This window comes from Amaranthus tricolor, chromosome 8 (assembly GCF_026212465.1).
Source record: "Amaranthus tricolor cultivar Red isolate AtriRed21 chromosome 8, ASM2621246v1, whole genome shotgun sequence".
In the NCBI taxonomy this organism is placed as follows: Eukaryota; Viridiplantae; Streptophyta; class Magnoliopsida; order Caryophyllales; family Amaranthaceae; genus Amaranthus; species Amaranthus tricolor.
This window is the reverse complement of record NC_080054.1, coordinates 5,675,601-5,685,049: the sequence shown is the minus strand read 5'-3', so window position 1 is coordinate 5,685,049 and position 9,449 is coordinate 5,675,601.

Sequence of the window (9,449 nt, the reverse complement as noted above, 5' to 3'; positions counted from 1 at the left end):
ATAATAATAATAAAAATAATAATATTACTAGCAAATCATTTAATATATCGGGAAAATATCGGGGTGTTACAGACTACCCCCCTTAAAAAGGTTTTGACCCCAAAACCTCAACGTACAAACACAAACACACAACAATCACACACATAAAAAAAACGAGACTGAACAACTCTGATCGCTTAGTAGATATTCTTTCCATAAAAAACTAAACACAAACTACCCCTTAAGTAGATATTTAATAAACTCTGATCGCCCACTATGAAGAAGTTACTGATTAAAACTCTGATGCAGTTACTAATCCCGGGTAATTAGTCATTGTTCCAATTTTTTTTTTTTAACGTTAGTCTATCGATATAGATAAATAACACTAAATAAAACTCCCGCTCTGATACCAGTTGTAACATCTCGGAACAACTCGGGTCGTACGAAAAGAGAAAATGACCTTTTAAAAACGAGACAACTATAATCCGAGTCAAACCGGGATGTTAGAAAACAGTTTAAAACGGTTTTGAAGTTAAGGAAAACGTGCGGATCGAGTTCTATTAGCGTTATTAAGATCTACTAGATAATAAGAAATTCTTAGCAGCGGATAAGAACGAAAAGTTAAATCTACTTATTACAACTTGAGAACGAAAGTCGCCTCATAAAAACCAAATGTTCTTTAAGCTAAATTTTGAAGATCTTATTAAGACTTTTCTACCCTAATAATTTATTTCTTCAAGGGACAATCCTCACTCCCTAGACCTGCAACTTAACTTACTGCTAGTCATTGCCCAGATAGGACACAACATCATCGCAGGGTCGTTAAGACCAAAAGCACACGTCAGCGAACGTCGCATACCAATAAATAATAACACAAGAGAAAGTTTTAATTAATTAGCTAACAAATCACAGAACCGTACGCTTCGATCATGCTTATTAAGAATATTTATTTTCATGTAAAAGTTAGTCAGCCATACTGCTGTACTATCCAGCCATACTGCCGGTACACTCCAAACTCCATAAGTGAGACAATACATTAGGGGGAGCTAACCCCTAAGCAAGCCTCTACCATAGACACTCGCCTTACTTCGGTGTCTATAGTTAAGTATGCATACCCCCGCGGTGGCTCATAATGCCCTCATATACCGCGAGTAATTCTTTTCCACCAATTGACGTCATACTACGTCCACTTTTTAAGTTAGTGAGGTCATACTACCTCCATTTATCAAAACAATATATAAAGATTGACGTCATACTACGTCCACTTTTAAGTTAGTGAGGACATACTACCTCTACTTATCATAACAATGTATAAAATTATTGATTCGAACGATAACACTATTCGTTCTATATACCCATGCCTTACTTTCGGGTATCATTAATACATGATACATCGGACTAATGCGAACCACGCTGCGTGTACATACCTTAAGCAAGATAACCAACTCGCAAGCGTCTTAATCAATTCCCGGTCACGAATCGACTTCCTACAAGGTTCAATCGTATTCGGGAAATAAGCACACATACACATTTTCCTCAAATCATCCATAACACACATATACAATCACATCCATACCTAGAATACTACACACAACATGAACATCCATCACATACTATGACATGGTATATACACAAAACCGGACAGCCTATACAATCTGTCCAGAAACTCATCTTAAAACTGTCAAACTGAAAATCCGACTTCACCGTTGCGTCCGGAAGGCGTCAAAACCCCCGAGTACCAATTTTCATAATTTATAACATAGTATAAGTATTTTTAACTTAATTTTAAAGCCAAAAATGCTCCAAAAACACAATTTTTCCATCATCTTCAAAACCTACGGGATCTCATTTTTTTTATCACAAATATATAAATTTCAATGCTTTATTCCCTATTAAATCTAAACAATAAAATTTACATAATTTTCATGATCACATCCAAAAATAAATTTTAATTATTTATTTATATTTTTCTCAAAAATAAATCTTTTTACACCAATTTACACACACAAACACACCACACATATACATGTATATTTCTCTACCAACATTATAAATCTCCACTATTTATCAATAAAAATAAAAATAATTTTCCATCACCACATATATTTTTTTTTTATATGAGCAACCATTTTTTTTATGTATATACATATATATATATATTTTTTTTAATCATTCATCAAACAATTCTTCATACACATGTAAACATATCTAAAACCCTAAAACCATACATTAATCTAAATGGAAAAACATCATACTTCCACACATGAATTTTAAATCATGAATAAATCATAAACTATAAAATAACACACACAAAAAAAAACCATAGAAATCTAAATTAAAACTTAAAAATAAAACTAGGTTAAGAATTACTCACAATTGCTCAAGAACAACACCAAAATTGATGAACCAAGGTGGAGGATTTAGGCGTGAGAAAAGTAGTGTTTTGGGAGTGTTTTCTTACTTGGAAATGGTTTGAAAATGAAAAGATGTAAGGTAATTAGGAGATTAAGGAAATAAAGGAATTAAGGAAAATTAAGGCAAAATTATGGAAGGCAATAATTCCTTAATCTCTCAATATTCCTAAGAAGTTACTAATCCCCCCTTAACCCTCCATATGGCCGGCCAAATGATTCCACTTCCCATTTAATTTTTTTTTTTGTTTTTATATATATATATATTTTTTTTTTTGAAATTAAAGATAGATTAGGAAAAAGGTTTGGACTTAAAATGGTTTTAATTGCCTTAAAAGTTGAAGTCTCATGATTTAATCTACTAACAAAATAAATAATATAAAGAAATATATTTTTCTAAAAAGAATAATAATAATAAAAATAATAATATTACTAGCAAATCATTTAATATATCGGGAAAATATCGGGGTGTTACAGACTACCCCCCTTAAAAAGGTTTTGACCCCAAAACCTCAACGTACAAACACAAACACACAACAATCACACACATAAAAAAAACGAGACTGAACAACTCTGATCGCTTAGTAGATATTCTTTCCATAAAAAACTAAACACAAACTACCCCTTAAGTAGATATTTAATAAACTCTGATCGCCCACTATGAAGAAGTTACTGATTAAAACTCTGATGCAGTTACTAATCCCGGGTAATTAGTCATTGTTCCAATTTTTTTTTTTTTAACGTTAGTCTATCGATATAGATAAATAACACTAAATAAAACTCCCGCTCTGATACCAGTTGTAACATCTCGGAACAACTCGGGTCGTACGAAAAGAGAAAATGACCTTTTAAAAACGAGACAACTATAATCCGAGTCAAACCGGGATGTTAGAAAACAGTTTAAAACGGTTTTGAAGTTAAGGAAAACGTGCGGATCGAGTTCTATTAGCGTTATTAAGATCTACTAGATAATAAGAAATTCTTAGCAGCGGATAAGAACGAAAAGTTAAATCTACTTATTACAACTTGAGAACGAAAGTCGCCTCATAAAAACCAAATGTTCTTTAAGCTAAATTTTGAAGATCTTATTAAGACTTTTCTACCCTAATAATTTATTTCTTCAAGGGACAATCCTCACTCCCTAGACCTGCAACTTAACTTACTGCTAGTCATTGCCCAGATAGGACACAACATCATCGCAGGGTCGTTAAGACCAAAAGCACACGTCAGCGAACGTCGCATACCAATAAATAATAACACAAGAGAAAGTTTTAATTAATTAGCTAACAAATCACAGAACCGTACGCTTCGATCATGCTTATTAAGAATATTTATTTTCATGTAAAAGTTAGTCAGCCATACTGCTGTACTATCTAGCCATACTGCCGGTACACTCCAAACTCCATAAGTGAGACAATACATTAGGGGGAGCTAACCCCTAAGCAAGCCTCTACCATAGACACTCGCCTTACTTCGGTGTCTATAGTTAAGTATGCATACCCCCGCGGTGGCTCATAATGCCCTCATATACCGCGAGTAATTCTTTTCCACCAATTGACGTCATACTACGTCCACTTTTTAAGTTAGTGAGGTCATACTACCTCCATTTATCAAAACAATATATAAAGATTGACGTCATACTACGTCCACTTTTAAGTTAGTGAGGACATACTACCTCTACTTATCATAACAATGTATAAAATTATTGATTCGAACGATAACACTATTCGTTCTATATACCCATGCCTTACTTTCGGGTATCATTAATACATGATACATCGGACTAATGCGAACCACGCTGCGTGTACATACCTTAAGCAAGATAACCAACTCGCAAGCGTCTTAATCAATTCCCGGTCACGAATCGACTTCCTACAAGGTTCAATCGTATTCGGGAAATAAGCACACATACACATTTTCCTCAAATCATCCATAACACACATATACAATCACATCCATACCTAGAATACTACACACAACATGAACATCCATCACATACTATGACATGGTATATACACAAAACCGGACAGCCTATACAATCTGTCCAGAAACTCATCTTAAAACTGTCAAACTGAAAATCCGACTTCACCGTTGCGTCCGGAAGGCGTCAAAACCCCCGAGTACCAATTTTCATAATTTATAACATAGTATAAGTATTTTTAACTTAATTTTAAAGCCAAAAATGCTCCAAAAACACAATTTTTCCATCATCTTCAAAACCTACGGGATCTCATTTTTTTATCACAAATATATAAATTTCAATGCTTTATTCCCTATTAAATCTAAACAATAAAATTTACATAATTTTCATGATCACATCCAAAAATAAATTTTAATTATTTATTTATATTTTTCTCAAAAATAAATCTTTTTACACCAATTTACACACACAAACACACCACACATATACATGTATATTTCTCTACCAACATTATAAATCTCCACTATTTATCAATAAAAATAAAAATAATTTTCCATCACCACATATATTTTTTTTTTATATGAGCAACCATTTTTTTTTTTTGTATATACATATATATATATATATATATATATATATATATATATATATATATATATATATATATATATATATATATATATATATATATTTTTCAATCATTCTTCAAACAATTCTTCATACACATGTAAACATATCTAAAACCCTAAAACCATACATTAATTTAAATGGAAAAACATCATACTTCCACACATGAATTTTAAATCATGAATAAATCATAAACTATAAAATAACACACATAAAAATCATAGAAATTTAAATTAAAATTTAAAAAATAAAAACTAGATTAAGGATTACTCACAATTGCTTCAAGAACAAAACACCAAAATTGATGAACCAAGGTGGAGGATTTAGGCGTGAGAAATGTAGTGTTTTGGGAGTGTTTTCTTACTTGCAAATGGTTTGAAAATGAAAAGATGTAAGGTTATTAGGAGATTAAGGAAATAAAGGAATTAAGGAAATTAAGGAAAAAATTATAGAAGGCAATAATTGCTTGATCTTCAATCTTCCTAAGAGGTTACTAATCCCCCCTTAACCCTCCATATGGCCGGCCAAATGATTCCACTTCCCATTTATTTTTTTATTTTTTTTTTGTTTTTTTTTTATTTTTATTTTTTTTTTGAAGTTAAAGATAGATTAGGAAAAAGATTTGGGCTTAAAATGATTTTAATTGCCTTAAAAGTTGAAGTCTCATGATTTAATCTACTAACAAAATAAATAATAAAAAGAAATATATATTTTTTCTAAAAAAAATAATAATAATAAAAATAATAATATTACTAGCAAATCATTTAATATATCGGGAAAATATCGGGGTGTTACAATCCCCATGTGTTCTGTGATCGCTAATTGAAACAAAATGCGAACAATACGTTATTTTCTGATTACTCTTCTCCGAAAATGCGAAATTACCTATTAACTTGATTCCCTTGTATCTCGTCTTCGTGTCCCTTAGCGGCTCTGATACCAAGTTGGACCAATTATGTAGTGTAGGAAGACGTTTGTTACATTTAATCACACGAACACTTATACAGACGAACAAGAATAGACGTTTTCTTGATCAATCCGTTTGTTTGATTTGGTTTCTAAGTAATCTTGAATGACTAATCTTGGAAGAAGACACTAAATCCCCTAAGGAATACAAGGACTTAATCCTCACAATTTTCTCAATGATCAACGTGATCTTGGAGAAGTATGAATCTGTGATGGCTTGAAAACACTCAACCTTACAATACAGAAAATGGCAAACAAAACAGAAACAAACACTTTTGTTCTCTGAATGGATGATTGCTATAATCGTTGATGAATTAAAACTGAACGTGAATGAATAAAATTTGTTTGGAGAGCCTTATTTATAGATTTGGCTTTCATCCTCTAACGGCTAACAATCAAGAAAAGGCGCCTAAAATCCTAACAGCTATAACAGAAAACAGAAGCCTTAAACAAAATGTGTAAGGTCTTCTGTTTGCGTTTGGTAACACCAAGCTGTTCCTTATTCTTCCTCTTCTAGTTACGAGACTATGTATGCTTTCCTCAAGGTTGTATCATGTATGTTCATAGCATTGAGTAATTGTTCCTCAACTCCTTATTCATCAGCTTCATTTGCTTGGGCTGGGCTGGGCTGGGTTCAACTTCTTGTTCCTCAATACTTGTGTCTTCATTGGTTCTTTGCTCAGCGTTGTTGTTCCCTGTATTAACCTTGTTTTGCTTATATATAAAGGGTGGTCTTGTTGCATTCCCTCCTTCTTCAGTTCGAATCGTCCCCAATTTCAGACTCATCATAGTATGATCGCAGATCCCTATGTTGAATATGGGAGAGACTCCTTATTGCTCTAGTAGATCTATTTTGAAATCATTATCCCCATATTTTTCAGTAATTTTGAATGGTCCATTAGCTCTTAGCATTAATTTGTTTTTCCTTTGCTTTGGGAACCTTTCCTTCCTCAAATGGATCCATACCCAATCCCCAATCTGAAACTTTAGTGTAGCTGAGGTGCGCTTGATTGCCTTCTATTTGTACCTTGTAGTTGCTTCCTCTATGTTTTTTTGTGTTTGCTTATAATGTTCACCATATTTTTAGCGTGCTGCATAGCATCCCCATGTCTTATGTGATCACCAATTGAAACAAAATGCGAACAATACGTGATTTTCTGATTACTCTTCTCAGAAAACGCAAAATTACCTATTAGCTTGATTCCCTTGTATCTCGTCTTCGTGTCCCTTATCGGCTTTGATACCAAGTTGGACCAAGTATGCAGCGGAAGAAGACGTTTGTTACCTTTAATCTCACGAACACTTATACAAACAAACAAGAACAGACGTTTTCTTGATCAATCCGTCTGTTTAATTTGGTTTCTAAGAAATCTTGAATGACTACTTATCCTGGAAGAAGAAAGTGATTCCCCTAAGGATTTATTCCTCACAATTTTCTTAATGATCAACGTGATCTTGGAGAAGTTTGAATCTGAGAAGGCTTGAATACACTCAACCTTACAATACAGAAAATGGCAAACAAAACAGAAACAAACACTTTATTCTCTGAATGAATGATTTATATAATCGTTGATGAATTAAAACTGAACGTGAATGAATACAATTTGTTTGGAGAGCCTTATTTATAGATTTGGCTTTCATCCTCTAACGGCTAACAATCAAGAAAAGGCGCCTAAAATCCTAACGGCTATAACAGAAAACAGAAGCCTTAAAAAGAATGTGTAGGGTCTTCTGTTTACGTTTTGTAACACCACGCTGTTCCTTATTCTTCCTCTTCCAGATAAAGGACTATGTATGCTTTCCTCAAGGTTGTATAAAGTATGTACATAGCATTGAGTAATTGTTCCTCAGCTCCTTGTTCATCAGCTTCATTTGCTTGGGCCGGGCTGGGTTCAGCTCCTTATTACTCAATACTTGTGTCTACATTTTTTGTGTGCTCATCGTTGTTGTTCCTAGTATTAACCTTGTGTTGCTTATATATAGAGGGTGGTCTTGTTGCATCCCCTCCTTCTTCAGTTCGAATTGTCCCCAATTCAGACTCAGCATAGTATGGTCGCAGTTCCCCTATGTTGAATATGGGAAAGACTCCATATTGCTCTGGTAGATCTATTTTGAAAGCATTATCCCCATATATTTCAGTTATTTAGAATGGTCCATTAGCTATTGGCATTAACTTGTTTTTGCTCTACTTTGGGAACCGTTCCATCCTCAAATGGATCCATACCCCATCCCCAATCTGAAACTCTGGTGTAGCTGAGCTTTGCTTGTTTGCCTTCTGCTAGTACCTGGCAGTAGCTTCCTCAATGGTTTTTTGTGTTTGCTTATGAATGTTGATCATATTTTCAGCGTTCTGTTTAGCATCGCCATGTGTTCTGTGATCGCCAATTGAAATAAAATGCGAACAATACGTGATTTTCTTATTACTCTTCTCAGAAAATGCGAAATTACCTATTACCTTAATTCCCTTGTATCTCGTCTTCGTGTCCCTTATCGGCTCTGATACAAAGTTGGACCAAGTATGCAGCGGAAGAAGACGTTTGTTACCTTTAATCACACGAACACTTGTACAGACAAACAAGAACAGACGTTTTCTTGATCAATCCGTCTGATTGATTTGGTTTCTAAGTAATCTTGAATGACTACTTATCCTTGAAGAAGACACTGATTTCCCTAAGGAATACAAGGCCTTAATCCTCACAATTCTCTCAATGATCAACGTGATCTTGGAGAAGTATGAATCTGTGAAGGCTTGAATACACTCAACCTTACAGTACAGGAAATGGCAAACAAAACAGAAACAAACACTTTGTTCTCTGAATGAATGATTGCTATAATCGTTGATGAATTAAAACTGAACGTGGATGAATACAATTTGTGTGGAGAGCCTTATTTATAGATTTGGCTTTCATCCTCTAATGGCTAACAATCAAGAAAAGGCGCCTAAAATCCTAACGGCTATAATGGAAAACAGAAGCCTTAAATAGAATGTGCTAGGTCTTCTGTTTATGTTTGGTAACACCAAGCTGTTCCTTATTCTTCCTCTTCCAGATATAGGACTATGTATGCTTTCCTCAAGTTTATATCATGTATTTTCATAGAATTGAGTAATTGTTCCTCAACTCCTTGTTCATCAGCTTTATTTGCTTGGGCTGGGCTGGGTTCAGCTCGTTGTTCCTCAATACTTGTGTCTTCATTGTTTGTGTTCTCAGCGTTGTTGTTCCAAGTATTAACCTTGTGTTGCTGATATATAGAAGGTGGTCTTGTTGCATACCTTCCTTCTTTAGTTCGAATTGTCCCCAATTCAGACTCAAGCATAGTATAGTCGCAGATCTCCTATGTTGAATATTGGAGAGATTCCATATTGTTCAGGTAGATCTATTTTGAAAGCATTATCCCCTAATTTTTATGTAATTTCAAATGGTCTATCAACTCTTGGCATTAACTTGTTTTTCTTCTGCTTTGGGAACCTTTCCTTCCTCAAATGAATCCATACCATTTCCCCAATCTGAATCTCTGGTGTAGCTGAGGTGTGCTTGTTTTCCTTT